The sequence below is a fragment of the Polyodon spathula genome, chromosome 2, assembly GCF_017654505.1.
Source record: "Polyodon spathula isolate WHYD16114869_AA chromosome 2, ASM1765450v1, whole genome shotgun sequence".
Classification (NCBI taxonomy): Eukaryota; Metazoa; Chordata; class Actinopteri; order Acipenseriformes; family Polyodontidae; genus Polyodon; species Polyodon spathula.
In genome coordinates this window covers 55505103-55528164 of record NC_054535.1, presented here as the reverse complement: position 1 = coordinate 55528164, position 23062 = coordinate 55505103, and the positions used below count along the sequence as shown (strand labels likewise).

General features: G+C 37.5%; 1 protein-coding gene across 1 annotated transcript in view; it reads right to left on the bottom strand.

Annotated features, from left to right (window-relative positions):
* LOC121298477 (protocadherin Fat 1-like) overlaps nt 1-181 on the bottom strand; it is a 75941-nt gene extending 75760 nt beyond the window's left edge. Inside the window, exon 1 of the mRNA XM_041225622.1 lies at nt 63-181. The gene's annotated coding sequence lies outside the window, so the exon portion shown is untranslated. The remainder of the gene's footprint in view (nt 1-62) is intronic.
* Nucleotides 182-23062: the final 22881 nt, after the last annotated feature.

Sequence of the window (23062 nt, the reverse complement as noted above, 5' to 3'; positions counted from 1 at the left end):
TAGGTAACATAAAGGGAAGTATATTTAAAATAACATTAAACTATATTTGCATTGTGACTTACCAGGCCAGCTGGATCGCACGCTTCTGTTCTTTAAGTTACAATAGGTCAGATATATCGCAAGGATTGTTGGCAAATTAGCCTGACAGGCATTTCTTTAACAAATTAAGCCATATGTAGCATGAAACGGCGCACGTACTCTGAGATTCCAGTATAAAGGTTGCGAAGCTTCTATTGGGGTCTGCCCCCCCCCCCCCCACCCCCCACCAAAAAAAATAAATAAAAATAAAAAAAAAAAAAAAAAAAAAAAAAAAAAAAAAAACAAACTATTTCAGTAAACCTGTGGTGTAAATTGGAATCCGGTTGTTTCACTGTGAGCTTCACTAACTCTAGCAGAGCATAGTAGTTCCATCCTCTTTGGAATGCCAGAGCTCCGGTATCTGTGATGTCATCAATCACTAACTGGATTTTGCGTTTCAAGGTAATGTTAAATAACTTATCTTCTTGTTTCAAGTTATCAACGAAACACGTGCGTGCAGCAAAACGAATACTACATTGTAACGTAGTAAAATTTCCAGATTAATTAATTTATAATACTATTCTTAAAGACTGCAACGTGAGGTGGAGCTATAGCCTATTATTATATTGAAGTTAAAATTGAGTGAATTGAGGATCGTCATCAGGGGAGGTGACCGTTGGAAGACTATTAGTAAAAAAAAAAAGTATATTATATATATTATTATTATTATTATTATTATTATTATTATTATTATTATTTATTAATAATAATAATAATAATAATAATAATAATAATAATAATACATAAGTGTGACAATACGTTTGTTGTGGTGTGGTTAGAAAATATAGTTTACTTAGAAACCATTCATATCTAGAATATATTGTAAAATATAAGATGAAATATAAAATGTTGACATTGTCCACATTCCTGAACACTGCATTATTTAACACTTCTTCTATGGTTGAGATCATTCACATATAATTCAAATCATCCCTACCAAATATGAATTTATAATGCATTATTCTTTAAAGTATTACACTGCAGCAATACCTGTCATAAGTGGTTATCAGTTGTAGAAAAATGCAGCATACTTTCATCTTAAAATATAATAAAAATGATCCACACTGAGAATTTGAGGGGTAGTGCATTAACTACAAAGTCTACAATGCAAACACATTTGAAAAGCAGTTAGTTGCTTGGTAATTTGAATTCCCTAGACTAGATTTTAAAACATTTGCAGAAATTCAAAGGAATATACTGGCTGCTAAGCTACCCTTTTTCAGCGTTTTCATGTGGGTTCCAGTCAAGATTATCCATATAATGAACACAGCAGAGTCCTATATAATGTGTTGGATATGGGACAAAATACATAGTCATTATGGGTTCTAGAATTTGATGCTTCGTGTTTAGAACCTTATTCATATTATTTTCACTGCACCATGAAGAAGATGTCATTTTGAAGAACATGCTATAGCTTTTTAATGTTCTTTTTGTACTGCTAGAAGGGTAATTTAAAATGAATCTGGCAGCTCAGTTATAAAGTACATGTACAAAGCATTTTGTTTGTGCAGAGATGAAATATTTGCCTCTTGATTCACTAAGTCTAACTCATGGTAGACAAATAATGTGAGGATTCAGGTAGGAAATACAAAGCCAGATGACTGTGTTGAGGCATCTCTTGATGCTGTGGCAGATATACATGTTCAAGCAATCAATCTTTATTTTATATAGTGCCTTTCATAGTGGACCACCATCACAAAGCGCTTTACAAGATGCAGTAAAAATCCATAATACTTCAAATACAAAGAAATGCATAACACATGCTACAGTTATATTGAAAAAAAAAAAATAATAATTATAATGTGCTGTGCGGTATATACCTTAATAAGGGTAATGGTCCGAATAAAACATTATCTGCAGGGTTCTTTTCACTCATAATGTTTTTCACACACACTGATCAAAACCATTCTATATCAACACAACACCCTCGTAAAGCATTCTAATGGGTTGATATTTGAGTTATGCTAAGGCAGAATGTGAATATATAAAATATTAACTCTTGACCATATCTTTGGCCTACAGCTGAATTCCAAAATAGTAACAGATTAGGTTTTGTTTATATTTGGATGCTGTTGTGTTTAGTTTACTAATCTGTAGCAGACTAGAAATCCAATGTGTTGACCCCCCTCCCTTGTTTATAGAAAATACAATATTTACCCAAGGGTTTAGGAAAGCCCTGAAGTATTTCTTTCAGCATCTGTGTGCCATACTGCTGGCTCATTATGAGTTCCTAAATTATTGAAATAATAAGCCTCCACAGCTTTACAGAAAAATACAGTAAATGACTGGCTTCCAGCCTTTTGTGAGCAGCTTCATTATTGTTTTTATTAAAGTCTTCAAAACTTTCATCCAGTCTGTAGATTCAATAAACCATAGAACACAACCATCAGTATCCGGATTTGTATTTATGTACTTATTTTGTGTTTTTAAAGCAGAAAGGCATGCTAGTCAATCTCATGTGGTGGTGAGGAAAACATTTTAGATAGTTGCCACGTCACAATCTAAACAATGTTTCTGCCTGCCACAGTAAAAAAAAAAAAAAAAAAAAAATAGAAACCAGTCCTCTTTGTTTCCTTTAATAGCATAGTGATATCAACACAGTCTGAACTGGAACTTTGACCGTACCCATTTGGAATAAGAACTGTGAGAATTCACTCAAGCCCAGTCGCTCAGATGGAGTAAGTTACCTAATAGTTGACTTTTAAACACTGAATTAAAGAAAATTAATTGTACTATGAATGACATATCATAGGTAGATGTATGAATGTATTTGTATAATGTCTGGTTGCCAGTTGGATTGTAGACTACAGCTGGAAGCGACAGCAGCCCAAGTTTGTTATTGTAATGAGATGGAAATGTGGCATAAATCCCCAGTGCAATATGTAGTTTCATAGTGAAAACAGCGACAATGGTGATTGAAAAAGAAAATGCATGTATCTCTAATAATAAATTATTGCCTTTTTTACAGTATGCCATATGCTCAACTGCTCAATGGGATTCTCAATAGGAAAAGTTTAAAGTATTTGAATTTGCTGATTTGGTTGATATAAGCCATGGTGTTTTAAAAAAATCTTTTTATCAGTTTTAATTAAATGTATGTGCTTCTTGTTGTCAATGACGTATTATAGCGAAAACTGAAGGTAATTTATTTCTGACGTGGGTATGTGCCGAGTAAAAGTTTGTGAACCCCTTAGGATTTTCACATATTTCAAACCTAAAATATTATTAGATCGTAATCTAAGTCCTAATAATAGATAAAGATAACCTGATTAAACAAATGACACAAAAAACGTGATACTTTTTCAACATTTATATATAGTGGCTCTCAAAAGTATTCACCCTTCTTGGACTTTTCCACATTTTATTGTGTTAAAACATGAAACCAAAATGGATTTAATTAGGAGTTTTTGCCACTGATCAACACAAAAAAAGTCCATAATGTCCAAGTGAAAAATAAAGTCTACACATTGTTCTAAATTAATTACAAATACAAAACAGAAAATAATTGATTGTATAAGTATTCACCCCCTTTGCTATGACACACCTAAATAAGCTCCGGTGCAACTAATTGTCTTTAGAAGTCACATAATTAGTTGAATGGAGTCCACCTGTGTGCAATTAAGGTGTTTCACATGATTTCAGGTTCAATACATCTGTCTCTGGGAGGTCCCACAGTTGGTTAGTACATTTCCTAACAAAAACTACATCATGAAGACGAAGGAACATTCAAAGTAAGGTTCTTCAAAATCACCAATCAGGGGTAGGATATAAGAACATTTCCAAGACCTTGAATATCCCCCGGAGCACAGTAAAGTCCACTATTTAGAAATGGAGAGAATATGGCACAACTGTGAATCTGTCTAGAACAGGCCGTCCTCAAAAACGGAATATCCGGGCGCAAAGGGCACTAGTCAGGGAGGCCACTAAAAGGCCTATGGCAACTCTAAAGGAGTTACAGTCTTCCACTGCTGAGCTTAGAGACACTGTGCATACGGCAACAATAGTCCAGGTGCTTCACAAAACTGGCCTTTATGGGAGAGTGGCAAAAAGAAAGCCATTGTTAAAAAAACTCACATCAAATCTCGGCTAGTGTTTGCCAGAAGGCATGTGGGAGACTCTGAGACCAAGTGGAAGAAGATTCTAAGGTCAGATGAGTCCAAAATAGAGCTTTTTGACCTCAATGCTAAGTGTTATGTTTGGCGCAAGCCTAACACCGCACATCATCCTGAGAACACCATCCCTACCGTGAAGCATGGTGGTGGCAGCATCATGCTATTGGGATTCTTCTCTGTGTCAGGGCCTGGAAAGCTTGTGAAGACAGAGGTCAAAATGGATGCAGCAAAGTACAGAGAAATCCTGGAGGAAAACCTGCTGAAGTCTGCAAGAGACTTGGGACTTGGGAGAAGATTGATCTTCTAGCAGGACAATGATCCCAAACATACAGCCAAAGCCACACTGGAGTGGCTTAAAAACAAAAAGGTCAATGTCCTGGAGTAGCCCAGTCCTCAATCCAATTGAAAATATGTGGAAAGAGTTGAAAATTGCTGTTCACTAAAGGTCCCCATCCAACTTGACAGAGCTTGAGCAATTTTGCAAAGAAGAATGGGCAAAAATTGTAGTGTCCAGATGTGCAAAGCTGGTAGAGACTTATCTAAATAGACTCATGGCTTTAATTGCTGCCAAAGGTGCCTCTACCAAAAATTGACTCAAGGGGGTTGTGAAAGGGGTGTGGGTAATTCACTGACTAGGAGACAGACAGGTGTATTCGGGAAACACCACACAGGTGCCCAGTTTTATTTTAGACAAGTTATTTTTTTTTTTTTCTCTCCGGCAGAGGGCACTGTTGACCGTGGGCTGCCTATCAACGATGATAGACAGCACCACGGAAATACCACAGCTGGTACACGAACCGCAAATGCACTCGCAGGTGCTCAAAGAAATAATAATGAAAACAGAAGGCGAAAAGAACAAGGGAAAATAAAACAGTAATAAAACTACAAATAAAAGGTGCTGCACTCGGCAGCGTTATCCCGGTCGCCGCTACCCGCACGACCCGGATCACCGTCCTACTCTGTCGGCGATCTAGCCTGCTCTTTTACAATACGCCGGGGTCTGCCCAAGGGTTCCCCGCTCTCTCTCTCTGTCTCGCTGATTCCCGGTCCCGAATCAAAGTGTCCGCACCCTTAGCGCGTCTAAGTGGGCAGACCTGAGGAAACAACAGAGCGTTATTTTATAGGACCGACAATCACCCAAGACCCGCCTCTCAGCCATTCAGAGAGGGGGAAAGTCCACACTCACACTTTCCCACCTCCCCGTGTCACTGCCATGACTCACAGGCGGTTGTTGGGCGACTGCCGCCCTCTTCCTGCAGCCCGTGAACACGCCAGCAGAGTCAGCACAGATCTCTCTCCCTGTTACAGGGGTGAATACTTTTATTTTCTGTTTTATATTTGTAATTAATTTAGGACAATTTGTAGATTTTATTTTTCACTTTGACATTATGGACTTTTTGTGTTGATCAGTGGCAAAAACTCCTAATTAAATCCATTTTGATTCCATGTTATAACACAATAAAATGTGGAAAAGTCCAAGGGGGGTGAATACTTTTGAGAGCCACTCTATCCACAAATGATTCAACATTCAATATCCATGTGAACCTTTAGTTTCAGTAACTGGTGGCACCCCCTTGAGCATCAATGACTTTAACTAAGTGTTTCCTGTAACTGTTGGACAGTCTCTTACATCGGTTTTGAAGAATTTTGGCCCATTCCTAATTACAGAACTGCTTCAACTCGATGACATTTGAGGGCTTCCTTGCATGGACAGCTCGTTTACGATCCTGCCACAACTTTTCGATGGGGTTTAGGTCTGGATTTTGACTAGGTCATTCTGAAACACAGAATTTCTTCTTCTGCAGCCATTCTTTTGTAGATCTGCTTGTACAGTACAGTATGTTTAGGATAATTGTCTTGCTGCATGAATCACTTTTGGTTCAGCTTCAGCTCACGGACGAATGGCCTGACATTATCCTCTGGAATCTTCTGATACAATGCAGAATTCATGGTTGTGTCAATGATGGCAAGCCGCCCAGGTCCTGAGGCAGCAAATCAGCCTCAAACCATCACACTCCCACCACCATGCTTGACAGTTGGGATGAGGTTCTTCTGTTTGAATGCAGTATTTGTTTTTCGCCAAACATAGTGTTTCTTATTGAGGCCAAAAAGTTCTACCTTTGACTGGTCTGTCCACAAAACATTGTTTGGATCATCTATGTGCTCGGTGGCGAACTTCAGATGGGCAGCAATGTTCTTTTTAGATAGCATTGGTTTTAGAGAGCAGTGGTTTCCTCCTGATTATCCTATGATGAACATCATTCTTGTTCAGTCTTTTTCTGATAGTTGAGTCATGAGCACTCACATTAGCCAAGGCAAAAGTGGCCTGCAGATCCTTGGATGTTACTCTGGGGTTCTTTGTGACTTCCTTGATGATTTGCCGGTTTGTTCTTGGAGAGATTTTGGTAGGACAACCACTCCTGGGTAGAGTGACAGTGGTCTTGAACTTTCTCCATTTGAAGACTATCTATCTGACAGTGGATTGGTGGAGCACCAAATCCTTTGAAATGGTTTTGTAACCCTTTCTAGACTGATGAGTATCAATAACTGTTTTTGTGAGGTCCTCAGAGATTTCGTTTGATCGTGGAATGATGTTTTTCCACACACCTGTATGTTGAAGACCAAAGGTTCTGATCTTTATACAGAGTGGGGCCTCCCAAACTCACCCCTGAAGATCTACATAATTATTTAAACATCTGATTCTAATTATCCCCTTATTTGAGCTGATAAAACCAGGGCTTAACTTATTTTTTCACATACCCTGAATCTTAATTACTCATTGTCTAATTCATACATCATTTTGTCTTAAAAGACATGGAATTGTTTTATATAAACCCTATTGGATATTTTTAAAAAAAGACCGGTTTTGATTCAAGAAGGCTTGGTAAAACCAAATTTCATGATTATGCAGTGCCCATGATTGTAAAAATGACCAGTGCCCTTGGATGTTCCATATGTTGTAAGGATTTTGTAGATATATCAAGTTTTCCTAATCCTATAATTGTTTCAGATGGAATTGTACAAGATACAACCATTTTTGCTAGTCCTAAAACAACAGCGGAATAGCCACCACCAGTGCCTACACCTTCTCTATGAGATGTACTGATTTCTTTAACCTCATGTCTTTCATCCTGTAAGGTCTTTAGACAATCCAAGATGCTTCGTTGTACGAACAAGACAACATTGATGTATTCTGTTACAGTACACAAGATTTTCTCTCTCTGTGTTATTGATGCACTTTTTCCTCCAAACAATTTACTTTTTCTCTAAGACTATTAACAGGGCTCCAGACAAACTTTTTGGTCACCAAATCCAATTATTGGGTGCCACTTTAGAAGCAAGTTGGTTGCTACCATATTTATTTGCTTCATCATTGCCCCCTGACCAGACCCGTGGGTGCTACCAACTACAAGAAGTGCTGGCAGATGGTGGTTCCCCAAGTTGAGTGTGCTATGGGCCATGCACGGAGGACCTGGTCCAGGTTGCAGGACTGTGTTTCAGACTAGGGAGGTTGAAAAGACATTATGCCCCAGGTGAGGGCAATGTAGCGAGTCAGACGGTGACCTCGCTGAAGCGCTGTCTAGTGGGCAAACCAGGGGGCAGAACAGAGTGCTCTAGACTGTTGGGGGATTCTTATTGTTAGTTGAATTGTGAATGGTTTCTATGTGTTCGCAATGTCTGTCTGTGTTTGCTTCTATGTAGTTGTGTTCTCTGGTCTGTGTTGTGGGGTGAGCCCCTTCAGCCCACTGTGTTAAAGCCTTTTTGTTGTTGTTTCCTGTTACAACATTGCAGAACCCTTCCTGAGAGCCTCTGGTTCTAAATGTACAGCTGGGGTTGTTGTCTAACAAAAGAGCACATTTTTCCTAAGAGAAATGACATTGATCCTTGGTTTTAGTATTGACCTGGCAGATGCTGACTTTTTAAATACTGCTGCAATAGTAACATGATTAAGTAAAAAACAAAAGATTCAATTTATCCTTTAAAGAACAAGATGTTACACATGTAAATAATGTTATTGTAAATCACCACTTCTCTGGGTGTTTTAAAACACAAGGACTAAAGTAAATCTTCCCAGTTCAAGGACTGTAACATACATGTATCAGGTGATGTATCCTGTTCTAACAGTCATTCTAGGTTTCCTTTGATATGTATCCAATAGAAATTGTATAATATTCTCTACAAGGATTTGCATGTTTGGATTGGTAAAACTGTCCTCTGGAGCAATGTATTTTCAGAAGACTGCAAGCCTGCCTGGATACTCTGAAAATGAGAAAGATCCAATTTTAGATAGTTGTATAACAATCCGTCAGTGTATGAATTCAGACTCATTCCCTCCTAAAATCCCATTAGCTTTCTGTATCACAAACAAACAGACACTAAAGGCTGTGTGTCAGTATTTATTTATTTTTTTTATGCTTGAACAATCCATCTAACAGTGCATTCTTAATTCTACCAGTGTATTCATTTGCATCTGAGAGGCATGTGGAAGAGAAAGCAAATATTGAATACTTTATTTATGCTTGGGAGTGCTGTTCATACTTGTGCATACTTTTTTATTCTTTGTCAATATTTTGCAGCTAATGCATTCTAAGAATTAAAAACCTCTGGCATCAACTGTGTGTTTTAATTCTTCTTATTTTTTTTAAATATAGAATATAATAAAGATTCTTAAAAAGATTCCACATGTATCCAGTTTTTTTAGCTGTTTAATTATGCATCCAGTAAATTGTTTTCCACTGTGTTCAAAAGGATCTTTCAGTCACCTGTATTCAGGTATAAATTAAAGCAACAGTGAACAAGGCCGTAGCCCGCTATGAGGCACGGGCCTCGGATAAGTTCATCCTAATAATTATTTATTTAGGCCCTTTTACACATAGCTTTGCTGCAAAATAAAATAAATTTCACCCCAAAAAACAGAAAACAAACATCCGTTGTGATGGATTTAGAAGCATTTGATTTATACATTTGAAGTAAGTGGGATACTTCAAGGTTTATTTCAGACAGTGCATGATTGACACTGGTAGTTGAGTTGAGGGTTGTGTCAAGTTCATTGGGTTGTGGTTTGCAAGGATAAATAGAAGTGAAATTTATATTCATGAGTATAAGTCAGAACACAAAAAAAACAGCCTATCAAATCCAGTGGTCAGCCGAAAAGCTCAAGCTGCAACCCTCATTGGTTAAGATGTGCTTACAAATGATGCAGCTAAACTCTCCATCTTTGTCAACCCGCTTAAACTTATTTTAGTGATGAATGTGATTTTATAATTAATATCACACAAAACTTTATGTATGCAAGCACTCTTGTCTTCTCGGTATTTGGATAATGACATAACTGTTAAAATTCACATTGAATATATTGATTTAATATCAACATCAAATATCCTGGCATTGCTACGTTTCTTATTTTCTTTTATATGGAATTTGAATGTTGCAAAGAAAAACTTATTTGCACTGTAAAAAATCACACAGGTTCTGCAAATTTAGAACCTCGGGTACTCAAAATTCTCCAAAGTGTCTTATTCAGAAAAAAAAAAATCTGTTAACTAAACTCTTTTTTTTTAAACAAACAACATATAATAATGTCCTCATATCTTTCTTCTTCCATTATAGAAACTTTATTGGTTGGGGGCACAAGCAAGTGCCTCTCTCATTTTTCATGGCTGGCTATGGCTCTGGTGAAGAAAGAAGCTACATTAAGTGGAAAGTTGGGAAAGGAATTGTATCAAGCTGTTCCTGATGTATTCAATGAATGTCGGGGCTAGGGTTGACTTTATTCAAATTAACATAGAATCCATAGTCAATTGTGGAAGGTTGCATGCATATTCTATTGGAAGTCTGCTGGGATCTATTTCTATCTAGAGCTTCATGCACACGTGGATTATTTGGGCTAGTTATCTTGCTGGCGCACAATCCAATTAGTTTATACCTACAAGAAAATGACTGTGTTTCCAAGATGCCATGATGATTTTTCAGAGAATTGCTTTAATTTGCAACTTTTCAGATCTTCCCCTTTTTCTCTTTTCCTGCTTGCGTCCTGTTCCATTAGTCCTGCCTCTTCTCTCTCTCTCTATTGGCTTCCGTCTTCTCCAGTTCTTCGTAAAGCCAAAAACTATTTGCTGATCTCGACATACAATTATAAAAATGTGCCAATTAAAGACATTCTATAATTGGCACATTTACTTTCCAACAAGCAAGACTTTCATTTGACAATCGTTTAATCGAGCCTCATTATCATAATGTCTATTACTATCATAACACCTACATTCCTATTATAATTATACAATTTTAAACCATCAAAAATGAAACCTGCTGAACCTCTAGAACTGCCAAATAAAAAGAAACAAATCTGGATGTCAAAAATGGAAGGAAATGACTACAAAAAAATAACAAAAAAAACTGCAATAAGCCCACTCAAATTTGCTATGTGCATTTTAAAATGATTATTTCCATAAAGTGTGTGTTCTGTTTTCTCTTAACTGTGTACTAAGTAGGCTACAATAAAAAAAAAGAAAAAAAAGACAATGCTCTAAAATCATTTAGTTTCAATTAAAAATATTATTTTATTATTTTCACTCTGAACAGTGACATAAAAAGAAAAGTGTAATAGAGGTATTCATTTGATTTTACTACTTTATTTATTACAAAATTATTATTATTATTATTATTAGAGAATTCATGTCTGCTTCCAGACATGTCTGGTTTAGCAAAGGATTACTGATTATGAAAACCTTTTGATAGAAAAATATTTTTGATTTGAGGGTGAAGGTGGGGGTGCCCACAAAAACTTGGTGCCAGCCCTGGCACTGGACCTTCTTACCTCTTTGAAGTATTTGCTTTTCATGGTATGTGATGATTGCCTAAAGGGTACAAAAATACAAACTATAGCGTGATTCCTATGTATCATTAATCTCAATAAAGAAAAATAAAAAAATCTAAGTTATTTTATTGTTTCTCTTTACAGTTTGTTTCAGATGCCCTTTGCAATTTCTTTATATGGTATGTATGCTACACAGTAAATGGTTCAAGCTGACAATTATATCATCAAGCCAAATATAAACAGAGGCAGGCTTAATACCTTTTAAAGTATTTAAAGGAGAATAGGTTTTAAAATGGCAAATCCTTTTGAACTGGTTTATCATTATAAAAAAAAAAAACATACAGTGCCATGGTACACGCTTATAAAATAACAAAGGAATATATGTTGCTTTTCTGGGCTTATAACAAGCTATGTTTTCTATTATACAGCTGCAATTTTTCAATTAATTTACATTGTTGATTTGAGTGCAGTGCATAGTATTTCAGTCCTTTACATTAATTTCTTTCATCATTTCTTACTCTATTATGCAATTTTAAATTTGATCTTTATTGCAATGGAACGGTATTTTTTTTGTTTATTTTAAGAAAACATGTAATGTGCACAGTGCAACAGGTATAACAAGTAATTGATCTCCTGAAATGGAAATGGACTGACCAAAAACTGACTTCATGGTTATCTGATCTTTATATCACACGGGTCTGAAATTAAATCTAAAATATTGACTTACCTGTCTTGTTTTTTTTCTGCGGTTTCTGTTGTTTTTCAAAATACATTTACCTAATAAACATTTACCTTCATTCTTGTGTATGTAGTTGGCGTAGTGACATTGCTCATCATCGTTATCTTTTCATTACCAATTCATTCTGATTTGATCAGTTATATATATATATATATATATATATATATATATATATATATATATAATAAATACAATTATTATTATTATTATTATTTTTCTGGAGCCCTTCATTTTCTGAATTGTATACCAATTGCTTAAACATAAAGAAGGTCAAGTGTAAACACAACTCCTAAACAACAGACGATCCCTTTAAAAAGGAAAAAGGAACGTTTATACAAAACAAACGGCCTAAAGCACTGTTTGTTTGGAATGTGAGGTAGAAGCTTTAGTGATTAAAGTTGTACAAAAATATAAAACAACGCTGTACCTTTTGAATGTAAATTAAATACATACTGTGATGTGTTTTCTGTGCTTTTGCTATATACTTTAAGAATGAATAAATAAACTTTATTTTAGCAGATCGGACTTTTCATATCAAAGAATTTGCGTCACATATTGCACCAACACTAGTTAATTAAATTACTTCCCCTTAAATATTTTCAATTACCTTTGACAAACATTTGAGTCTACTGAAAACTGTACATAATTGCTATTATTTGTATAAAATTGCTTAAATAATCTTTTTCACAGAAGATATCAGAACCATTAAATTGATTTTCATTCAAGCAAAACAAGCTGATGAAAATAACTGTTTTTTAAACTGTATCCTGTTCCTTTTGACCTTTTTACTAGAAAAGCATTTACAGTATAATATTGTCTTGATATAAAACCCTAGATTATTAACGAGCACATATTCCATTAAATTTAAATGTGCAAGAATTCAATGTATTGCACACTCATTTTAAGTTAACTTTTTTAACTGTACATATATGAGGGGGAGAAGAGAAGTTTTTTATTGGAACTAAACAGACATGGAAATATGGAAATATTGTGACTATATGCTTTATTCACATCACTTGGTTATTTTGTGACAGAATAATGTATCTGCATTATTCTGTTGAGCAAAAGGTATAACAGTGTACAATCATCTCCACCTAACAGAGCACCCCTCAGGAAGCAAGCCAAATGTTCTCTTGGCCAAAGTGTTCTCTAAGACAGAGTTGACCACCAGACGCAATATGAATCAATAAATAAATACTTACTATTTGCCATGACGCACATGCATCCACATATGAAATTAATAGAATAAGAGAAAAGCAATAAGCAAGTGTATGTTACTAAACTATAGTAATAAAGTAACAGTAACTAATTTTAATAAACTAACTGTCACACTAAATTAACACAGCCCCATGTGAGTGAATACAGATGATACAATTCAGTGCTAAATAAACAGACAGACAATGATATCCAGGTGCAAGGATGTTTATTGAATAATTGACAATGTCCAGAGCCTTATGGCAATGGTAGAAATGATAAAGCGGCGTGTATCACTTTGTTTATAATCGGCGGGTTTGACCCGAAACCAAAAGTCCAGTCTTTTCCTCACCCACATGTAACACAAAACAAACACAGTTTTAGCAGTGAGTGAATCAAGTACTCATGGTGAAAGACAGTTTGTAGTGAAACAGGGAAGTGCTGGTGTCCGGGTTTGTTGCTGGCCTGAGGCTCCGGATCGTGTTAGTAATCTTAGTCAACAGACAAATAGACTGTGTAAACTAGACAGACTAACAAACACAACACTCACATTATTCACAGATGCAGGGTCTCCTTTTAAGTCGTTTTCTAACCATTTACAAAGGAAAAGATTACTTTGCTATGACCCCTATGTATACCATCCCTCATGACCTCTTGGTTAACGAGCGCTTACGCTTCTCCAATCCATGGATACCATGCCATTTGCCGTCAGGGTCGTTGAGTTTCGGTACCATAGCTCTGCCCCTTTTCTAGCTGGCCAACTTCCAATTACCCACAGGAATAAATTGTCATGCCATTTAGTCCAAGGGTACTCTGTTCCCTTTACAAAGCACACTCACAGGTCGGGAGGGAGATCAACACCAAGAATCATTCTATCTCTGTCACACCCCCCTACACATGTTCAAAAATGCAGCATATTTTCAAGGATTGTGAAGCAACTCACCGGAACAGAAAACACCAAATTGCTCTGATACAGGAATCTTTCAGGAACTCAAGCAATTTCCAACTTTTTGTAACAAGAGAAATTAGCGGCATAATAAATTTATTTACACACCATTTCGTAGCAATGAGGTGCACTCGTGGAAATCAGAAAACAAAACGAGGCAATGATATGATGGCAGTTCTGGAAAGATTCAATAAACCAAATCAGTGTGCCTCAAGACACTCTCGCGATGACAGGTCACATTTGAAAAGATTGAATAAAACATAATGAATTTAAGTTTGATGAAGATGAGTTATTAGGTTACAAAACAATATTGTATCAACAAATCCCTAGCAGTGCCAAAAAGGTATTCTTTTAAGCAGTTTCTGTTCCTTTAGATGGAGTTTCTTGTTAAGTTACTTTGCAGTCAACATGTAGTTGTGTAGTTTATACAATGGTATGCAATATTAAAATACTTCTTAAATTTAAGAAAATGTATTTACTTGAAAATTGTTCCCAATTAATATCAGCAGGGGATCCTTTGAAAAAAAAAAAAATATATATATATATATATATAGATCTTGGTACATTTTGTAATAATTATATAATGCTCAATTGACATCTATTTATGACAATAGCCATAAAAACTCATAACAAGGATACAGTACTTTCTTTGTTTCAAGACAGGTCTATGCAATTTTGGAATAAAGGATTAGATACATCCAGTGTTTAAAATGATTTATGTTTTTTTTTTTTTTTTCTAAATGCAAAACATGTATATGCTCGATGTATTAAAATAGGGTTCACTATCAGTCAGTAAATACAATAGCATGGTTAGCGTGTTCCTTTACTGCTGCTGTATATCGTTTTTGGAATTAAACACAAAGCCATAGAAAATTGTAAAATATATTTGCTTGCTTAAACAGTTTTGGCAGGAATATTATTCATTATTTATGAGTTTCTTTGGCATAATTCTAGCTTGGTTGGATGCTACTCATTGTGGCTACACAGTTCTGTTATATTATGAATATATTTATTTTACCACCCAAACCTTATGATAAATATGGTTAAAATATTTGATGTGTTCTTGTACCTCAAGAGTTAACAATATGACAGTATTCAATACACCCACTCGTACATCCCAGAGGCATTCATTGCTGTCTGTTCACTTTCACAGAACTATGAATAGAGCCGTTGTTGCAAACAACTGCACTGTGAATCATGTTAAGATATGGTCATTTTTGGAGCATCAATCCACTGAAGCGTCCTTAAGTCCAGGATCTCTGTGATAAAGAAACAAACTGTCACTCTTGTACTCATCTTCTAATTGCACACTGTAATTTGTTAGTTATTACACTTGCAAAGCTTTAGCTAAATTAGGTATGTTCTGTCTAAAAATAATTCTACACACTGTTTCCGGAAGGGAACCATCTACCAACACCATGCCCAACTTTCAAATATCTTGTCCTCTTAGACAACTGGCATTTCCCAAATTCCAGCCTTTCTGAATCAGCTTCAAACTAATGGATAACTCAGTTTCCCCAAATACTTGGGCAACCTATAATTCAGCTTGGCAGCTGTTTTGCAGATTCTGTACTCTATCCAAATCTCAGGCATCCTCTCCCTATATCATTGAATTCATGACTTTTTGTTACATTAAAAGGAATCTCTTTCTACCATACAAAGCTACCTAGCAGGATTACACTTTCATTTTCACTTACGATCCACTCCCAGTCATCCACCCCAGCCCAAACTACCCATTACTAAAGAAGTTCCCTTTCAATTCGAAAACGACCACCAACAATACTTTTTTGGATATGCATACCACAGTTCAAGTATTCACTGAGCATTTTATATCAGAGCTGCTAATAGGCCCCTCCAGGGAGGGACATCCTCGCTCCTGCCTTCTGAGGGAACAAATAGTCGCTGTGGTAATGTAAGGTACTAACCTGTCCAATTGCTGATTGAGTCTGTATGAAAGGGCTCTCACTCAAGTTTACTAGAGTTCCCTTGTGTTATTTTAAGAAATATTTCTCGTTTGCCACTTACCTGGAATCAATAACTCGGCTCCTGTGAACTGAACTATAATCGGTGCACAACTACGCTTTGTTAAATCTTTCTTTCTTTCTTTACTACTTTCACCAATTTGCATAGCTTTGCATCGCAGATTGCTTTCTAACACCACAGCATCTGCTGTTGTGTGTTTTTCTCCTGCATCTAAAAAAAAGAGACACATGCTTTTCTCGACTGGGGCCAGGCTCTGCCGCACCCCAAAGTTCCAAAGTTTAGACGCCCTTGATGCTCGTCACCCCTCAGTGCTTCTGTGCCCTTGGGCCTCAGACCCTAGGTGTACACAGCGCCCTTGGTGCTTCGCCTTTGGTGCTTCGGTGCCTTGGTGCTCTAGAGTCAGATGCCCTCAGGGCTCATCACCCCTCAGTGCTTCGGTTCCCTCATGGCCTCTGTGCACAGAGTTCCCTAGGTGCTTTGGCGCCCTTGGTGCATCGCTGCTCCAGAGTCAGATGCTCTTGGTGCTCCGGTGCCCTCGGGGCCTCAGAGCCTCGGTGCATTGGCACCCTCGGTGCCTAGCCACTCCAGAGTTAGACCTCCTCTGTGCTTGTCACCCCCTCTGTGCTTTTGCACTCTTGGTGCCTCAGTACTCCATTATTTAGACTCTGTTTGGTGCTTTGGCACCTTTCGGAGACTCAGAGACTTGCTGCACTTGGTGCTCCTGCACTCTAGATCTCTAAGTAGGCAAGACAGTCAAAGCAGGCACAGGACATTTCCAAATTGAAGCTCCAAATTGCTCAAGTCCTGGAGTATTTGGCCAGGCAGCAGACCAACCCTGCTCCGGCCCCGGCTCCACTGCTAGCACCTTCCTCAGAACTGACCCCGCCTTTATAGTTGGTCACCCCCAAGACGTTTCACAACCAGACCTGGCTGTGGCCTAGGAAGACCAGAACCAGACCTGGCTGTGGCCTAGGAAGATCTCAATTGCAGCCTCCTGGGATAGTAGCTCCTTTCATCAGGATGAGGAGGGAGGAGACACCTAAGAGCATCCTAGCTCTGAGACAACCTTGGACACTGGGCTTTCCCCTGCCAAGCTCAATTCCTGCACTCATGGAGCGAGCCTCCAAGTTCCTCCAGGTACCTTGGATGTCAGTGCCTGAACTGCTCCAGTCGGTCTTCAGGATGCAGGCTCTATTGCTCCACCTTCAGCCATTCCTGGCTTTCCCTGAAAGAGGTACAGATCTCTTAAAACCACCTGGCTTCGGTGCAGAGTGTGGTGAAACAAGTAACCCCGCTGGCTTCTTTAGAAGGGGCGGGGGTGCTGGGCTTGCCGGAATTCTTACCAGTGGACTTGACCACCGTGGCCCTGGTACAAGCCCCTCCAGTAGGGGGTTTACCTAAGGACCCTGCATGCAGTCAATACAGGGTAACAGAGGCACATTTAAAAAAGGCTTATGCAGTGGAAGTGCAAGTCACACACCTGGCAAACACTGCAGGCTTCCTTACGGCTTACCTGGTGACATACTTCAGTCAGCTCCCCTCCCTGAACCGGTGGCTTCGGAGCTGCACCTAGGTTCAGGCATGCTGTTCCAGATTTTTGGCTTCCAAGGCCAGGCCCCTTAGAGGAGGGGTTCTACTTAAGGTATTTTCTGGTGCCAAAGAAGGATGCCGGCCTTCGCCCCACCCTGGAAAACAAGAAATCTGTTTTCAGTATCCTTAACCTTCTAGAGACCTATTCAGACAGTCATACTGAGCGAGTCTTCCCAATTGACCAGGGCAATCAGTAAAAATCAATAAAGAACACTCAAGTGTATATTATTGTAGTTTTGAGGATAGTAAGAGCAATTGTGGGACAAAATCACAGGTTGAATCCTTCAATCTCTTTTGTCATCCTAATGTCACTCTTTACGTACATCAAAGCAGTGTTTTTTCTAAAACACACAATACATATATCGCTGTACAAAAAAGAAAAATAAATACCAGTTGGATTTATACCATAAGAACTCTGGAAACAGTTTTAAATCAAACTTACCAAGTCAGGCTGAAGTTTACGAGTATCCTCTCACCAATCAGAGAGAAGATTTTTGTAAACAACCCTGTTATGTTGGGTTTATACAGTTTCAGATGCTGTTCATGCTATCAAAGCTTCCAACATGTGGCATAGATGTTAAAAGAGTTTTAGGTGGATGAATGACGTTACAATAAGATTGTCTGCCTTATAGGCAACATCAAAAAAACTATCATGTGCTTATCGTGCCCATTTGTTTCATTTTGGACAACTCATAGGTTTGACAGGTTCTTCAAATTCTGCTGTTGGCTTATAGAAGACTTCTTCAACATAAGTAAAGAACTTAAGGCATATGGTTTGTCTGCTGGATGAGTTACCAGGGAGTCGTAAACCATAGCCCATACTGCTCCCCACCAAGTTATCACCTCATTACTAAGTAACACCTCACTAGATTAGTGTTTACTTATACCACAAGCACCTTGACACCTACTAATCTATCAAGGGTTATTGTTTTCCAAAAGTGTTAATGTGAAGGGATACCCGGATGTCTAAGGTGGTCAGGAAGTAAAAGGAGACTCAGAAAGGAGTAGTTGTATTCTTCAAATAAAAAAAACAAACAAAAATACAGCTCACAGAGCCAAAATAAAATGATTAAACTAAGCAATCACGGAACACAAATAACAAAAGCAAATTCTCATCCAAGGAAAAACTATCACCGTGAGCTTGAAATAAACACAGGCGCATTTGTCTCTCTCCATCCAGCTCCAAAAATCTCTCCTCTAACGGCGTGTTTAGCTCCCATTTATATCATGTGGCTGTTCCCAGTTAGCACCAATTATCTAACTTGGTAACAGCCACATTCTCACATGTAGCTGGCAGGAATAGGAATTAACCCTATTCCTGCCAACCACCACCAAAAACACATAAACAACACTGCTTGCCCTGCCACAGTTAATTAATTTATGTATTTATCTAAAATAACTTTCACTACTACAGAAATATACTGTAGATTGGCCTATATAGTAAACACTTGTGGCTCTTTCAGTCCATTGTTTCAAATATGTTCCTAACTACTGAACATTCAAATGTATGTTCAGTTAAAAATCTCTGGATTGCTCAATTCAGTAACAAAGGACATAGTGAACCTGATCAGGAATGTACTAAAAGAACCACAAGTGAGTAAGTACCTCTCATCTACAGCTACATTAAAGGCCAGGGGTTTACTAAAAGAAGATATTTTGCTTCATATAGTTACTTCCTTCTTTCCCAGTCCACTAATAGGTTGTGTTATCACCTCATCATGGGTTATCGGCAATAAACAAGAGTGCCAAAAGTCTCCTTTGCAACCAATGAGAGCTTTGTTATAAATCAGATAGACCAGATTGTTTCATTAATCTTTATGGAGCACTTATTGTACTCTACCAGTTAACAATAAAATAATATAACAATTCTTTCACTTGAAGAGCTGGATATCCTCTGAGAGCTAGTAAATCCAATTCTTATAGGAAGGGAAATCTTACATTTCTACATCCATCTTGGGTAGGGATCACTATTAACCTTTACTTCACACCACACCATTCAGGTTAGCTCAGGAGTCGGCACCACCAAGTTGCACTACGGACACTTAACAAAATGACCGGACTCAGTGACGGACACGGGGCTTGTATAGCAAACAGCAGAGCACAGTCCGATTTAAAGCACATTCTCCCATATATATAGAGGAGCTAAGCACACGAATATCAATGAAGAGCAGCACAACTGTATATAGCTACAGTAGTTATCAGGGAATAATAATAATAATAAATAATAATAATAATAATAATAATAAAGACAGTGGGTGATTCCATTAGCAGCATTAGCATTTATATTTCTGAGTTTGACAAAACTACAAAACAATAAATTGTTCCAGACCCATAGGGTGAGCAGGGTGGGCCTCATCCTCGCAGTACAATGTATATTGCATTTCAACTTTGCTGGAGTTAATGTGCTTTATAAATCTTGCAGCAAGTTTTTGAATTTCTGAGACTGGTGGCTTTTGGTTGCAGGGGTCCAAATAAAGCATGCACCACCAGCTCTTTTTCAGGAAACCTGGACTTGAAAGCCTGTTCAAGTTTTTTTGCATATTCAATGAACGTTGCTTTTACCTTAGCAAACTCCGTTTCTGACAAGTGGTGCTGCTCCTCACACTCCCTCAGTATCTCTGTGACCTTGTCATTAGGGATAGACAGGTCTCTTGGAGTTATGAAAGATTCCCGTGTAGAATCCTCATTTGAAGGCTGTTTAAATGGCTTCAAAATTACCTTGCAGTATTTCTCCAGAGAACAGTATGTGTTTGTGGCAAAGTGGTTTGTAGTGCTCCGGTGTATAGGTGAGTTGAGGTGCTCCAACAAAGGACAAACACGAAGTCTACCGGTCAGGTTTCTTTTAATGCCCTTTTTAAACCGGGTTTCAAATAATAAAGCTGGCTCTACCCAGCAATGAGAGAGTTGACGTTACCTGGCTTCCTCTGTTGGCTTTGGCCTCCTTGATGAATCTATCCTTCTCTACACTCGACATGTTTGAAGTCTTAGATATTTTTTTGCACCTTTTTTCAGCATGGTCGCGAGCTACTGTTGACTTGAGTTGTTTCATTACTTGAGCACTCCATAAAATAATCTGTGGGTCTTTCAAAGATGAAATATTCTCTTTCCCAAGCTGGGTTGGGCAATCTTTTTTTTTTAATTTCGACCCCATGTTTTTTTCAATGTTAAGAAAAAGAAACCAGTGCACAATGTGAACGTAACTAACGCTTAATCAGATTGTATAACAAGGCTTCAGTAGGCAGTTCAGTGTCATCAAGATTGTGCAGTAACCATAGTTACAGTAGAATATTGTTATTGTCAGTTTACCGGGAGAAGCAGAGGCCAAATCTAGCCTGTTCGCATTGCAATTACAATATGTACATAGATAAAGCATGTCTTTTTTCAACAAAGATTGTAAATCATACTTTTTTTAAATAAATTACCACGGACCTCAAACTTCTTACCACAGACACTGGTGTCCGTGTACGGACACCTTGCCGATCCCTGGGTTACCTTGCACTAATGATATTACAGGTTTGGTTACCAGGGCCAATAGAAAAGATAACCTACCAGTTAAAAATACATTAACCAACCAACTAACTAAATGCCTATCAACTCTTATTTTTATACTATTTTTGAGACCACCAACCCATTCTAATTTGGATGTTTTCATGCCCGTACACCCTGACCTAGACACAATGGTTTTCTGGAAGGTCACCTTCCGGTTAATACTATTCAACCTATGCTGTTGCTAGGTGTCACTTACTGTCTGGCAAAAGAAAATTAGAATTAATCAATAACCTGCAATTTCTTCCTCCACTTACAGTAACAACAGCTCCCACACCTTCCTGACTGGAGTAGTGGTGATTATCTGAGCTTGTAATCAATAGCTTTGTTTTTTTTTGGTTTTGGTTCACAAAATTAGCACAGGCCTAGAACATAGTAAACAAATAAAGATCACTCAAGCTATAACATCATGCACCTGTGCTTATATGTTACATAATCATTCAGGATAAGAAATATTTTATAATACCTGCTTTGAAGAGATTTGCAGTGTTAAAACTATGGCTTTGGGGCTTTCATAAGCTACTGGCTACAGCAAATAAGCATTCACTCTAACCATTGTGGAAGCTACTGTGCTCTTTGGACACAATGGTAAACAGCCACCATAATCCTTTCTTTGTGCAGACTTCGGAAAGACTTTGGCTACTACTGTAGTTAAATTATGTTTTAAAGTGACATTCTTTACATGGGGAGCAAACTGCTGCTAAAAGAGAAAGAACAAAGAAGTAACTGGCAAAGGCATGAATGACTGGTAAAAGGCTTTAGAATGTATTCTGTTGCACTAAACATCCCTATACATCATGTTCTGTAGCAAACCCCTTTTTTTTTTTTAAGAGAACCTTTGTACTTTGACACTGTTTTACTGGTTTCACACAAATGCAGACTTTGGACTAAAGTAAAAGGAAAGCACATTCTTTTGTTGACAAAAAAAAAAAATCATTGTGTAATTTTGCACATAGAACTATGAAAGAGAAACGATGGAAGGACATTTTCAGAGGCTAGGTCTAAGTCAATAATAGCAAAGACAAAAGGTAAAACTACATTATAACCAAACAAATAAATTATTTCATTGTAAGGTTACACATCCGTCTCAGGAGTCATCTACAGATTATAAAAGTACCTTTTTGCATAAAATTCGATACTTTTTGTTTTTGTTTTGTTTTGTTGTTTTTTTACTCTGAAACTGTACCTGAGAACCCTTAATGCCTCAAATAGAACAGAAAACAAGACAATAGTTTAACAAACACTGAGCAATACTACATATAAAAGCTTGATCTATATAAAGATCTGGACTGGAATAGTCCTTGAGTGTGGGATATATTTAGTGCTGATTTGCCAACTTTAGTGCAACACTTTTTTTCACTGCTTAAAATGAGCAAAATAGAACGCTGTAATAATTCAAAACAGAGACTGTATGCAGTGCAGAACAAATGCGTATTTATTTGACCAGACTCCTGTACATGTGGCTTTTAACCCTGAGTCTATAGAACTGTCCTTATTATTCTACGTCACAGCTATAGTAGCCATGCAGTCTAATTCGGAATAGACTCTCAGGAGAGGGACTGCACTATACCACAGACGCTGTGAAAGACATAAGTCTGGTTAATTCTTTCCAAGATCCATCTTAATGTAAACCTTTGCTCACCGCATGATTTCATCTGCATGAACACAGCTTGGTAAATCAGCATACATTCTTTTGTGCATAGCAATGCAAAACACATTAGTTTCAACTGACATGATCTTGACTCAGCATCAGTTTCTTTTGTTTGGTGTAGCAGCACCACTTTATCCTAAGATACCCAGATTCCCTCATTTTAACCACTTTTCTTGGAGAATAATGTTCATTGACTCCATATTGCTATACCTTATAACTGCTATTATAACCCTTCTATTGTATTCTATGGACATAGCTGTTTAAGGATGTTTGGTGAGTTCTGAGTCTAATACAGTAAAGCACCTGGGAGCACATATTAATACTGCAGTTTAGTTAAACCAACCATTGCATACAATTGTGTTCATTTATTCATCTGTATTTACAGTAGACAATTAAATAGCCACAA